We start from the raw sequence: 2,372 nt of genomic DNA on the forward strand, positions 1-2,372 counted from the left end.
AGAAAGTGACTGGTTTGAGTGTGTGAGTGTGTGTGTGTGTGTGTGTGTGTGTGTGTGCACACGCGCCAGTATATTGAGAAGGAAGGGACAGAGAAATACCACAAGCGACAGGAGGGATTGAGGTCAAAAGTTTGTGAACCAGAATTACAACATCCAACCGCAGAAGTCAGGTCCTCTGTTCCCAGTCCCCCACCCCCATTCACTCCCACTGTGACCCCTCCCGCCCTCCAAGTGGGCGCTGTCCCAAGAGGACCCCTCCAAGCCATCTCAGAGACTCACATTCGACCTCATTTGCCCTCCTTTGGTTCCTTTGCCCTTCCCCCTTCCCCTTCTCACCTTGCCCCCTCCTGGTACCAGTACCAGCTCCTTCCAAGGGATGAGGAGATCAGGGTGTACAGGCAGGAGACAAGCCGTCTTTTAGTAGAGCAGTAGGATGGAGCCACCAACTCCCAGGCTGGGAACTGAGAACCTCAGAAGGGGCGTTGGCGCCAGTGACAAGCACGGGAGGAGGGTGAATCAGATGCTGGAGTTTTCCACCAAGTACCTGCCTCTGTGGTTTCAAGGCAGGCTCTGGACCTCCACCACCACTACCCTTTTCCTTGGGATTTTCCTAGAGAAAAGTGCCCAGAGCACACCTCAAAGAGCCTAATCTGGAAAGAACACAGGTTTGCAGTCAGACAGACTTGAGTTTGAACCCTTCCTTTTGTCATTTACTGAACATGTCAGCCTCAGTTTATTAATCTGTGAAAAGTAGATCACAATACCCACTTCACTGAGCTGCTGTAAAGGCTGAACACAACAGGGTATATTGCTAAGGATAACACAGGTGTTTCAGGGGCGTTGTCGGTATTTGCTGTGGGTCCTCTGGAAGCAGGGCTGGGATGGTGGAGTGTCTGGTCCTAGGCAGTGTAATAACGCTCTAGTGACCTCCCAGCACTAAGGCATACAGCTGGGACGTGCTTGATTGCCTGGCAACTATCAGTGGTGAATTGTACTGAATAAGTGTGTATGTCCATCCTGTGCTACGTGCCCAGTGAGCTCATCCAGGACAGGGTCCTCGTCACTATTCCTGAGTGTGCCCTCACGGTGCTGGAGACAGGACTGTCCCAAGGCCATTCATTCAGAACAGCCAGGGTCTCTTTCAGGCCAAAGTGGTGTGGAGGAGGGGAAGTTGTGGGGAGAAAAGGGAAATTTCCCTTCGCCTGAGCTTCCCCTTTGTATTTTAGAACTTCCCAGCAGGGCTGGGTGTGAAGTGAGAATCTCAGTCTGTAGTTTTCCATCAAGCGCCCCCTTCTCACTGTCTCTCGGCCCCTCTCAGCACCTCCTGTGGGGTTCCCCATCACGGGGAAGCCACAGTGAGTCTCAGTTCTCAGACCTTTGCCTCCAGGAAAGCAGGAGGCGGGCTGGGGCTCAGCTCAGGCAGAGCAGGGCATGGCCCCAGCCAGAACTCACATTCCAGTCCCCTCCCCCCAGTGCTCACCTGGGCTGATGGGACCTGCATCTGCCCTGCCCCCACATGTTGGGCCACCATGTGTCAATCGTGGAGCTTGCTGCAGAAGGGACACCAAAGTCCACAAGAGTACCTGCTGCAGCTATTCCAGAACAAAACACCCAGGCTCTCCATGAAGGGGAGCAAGAACAAAGAGAATCAGACTAGGAGAGGGTGAATTTCCTAGCTCATTTCATTCATTTAAAAATTTTATTTCGTGCCACAATGTGTCAGGCTTTCTGCGAGGACCTGGGGATACGCATAGCACAGCAGTCTTGTCCCCTCTCCTTCGCCTTGTAGAACAGTTACCTCGTTTGACCTGACCTCCCTTTAACTTTGAGCCCTCCCATGCTCAAGTCCACCCCAACCCCACTGGGTGTTCACACCAATTGGTAAACTCCTGAAGGCCAGAGACCCCCATCTGCGCAAAAGGTAGGAATCCCGGAATTACCTGGAAAGCCTTCCTAAAACTGGGCTGTTTCCATATTGGGAAGGTCCAGAGACAAGATGAAATATGGTCAAATGAATCAGTTATCTTGCTGCAGTGAGAACCATGAACCCATAGAATCTTCTCATCTTCTAACCTCATGCCTGCTTTTAAAGGGCCTGGCATGAAACCTATTTCCTGAGCGTCTAACTCAGGCTAGGTGCTTTGCATGTTACCCCACTTAATCCTCACAAGAACTTTGAAATGTAGGTTTAGCCCCATTTTACAGATGAGAACATTGGGGTGAACAGAAGTGACGTGTCCTAAGGCTGAAGCAGAGGCCCAGCTGGGAGCCCTGTAATAGAAGCCCTGCAGCTTGAGCTCAGAATGCCTCCAGGATGGGGGGCATGCCCTGGCCCCGTGGGCTCATCTTAGAAGATTACCCTGTAGCACATA

Source organism: Rhinolophus hipposideros, assembly GCF_964194185.1.
Source record: "Rhinolophus hipposideros genome assembly, chromosome: 9".
Classification (NCBI taxonomy): Eukaryota; Metazoa; Chordata; class Mammalia; order Chiroptera; family Rhinolophidae; genus Rhinolophus; species Rhinolophus hipposideros.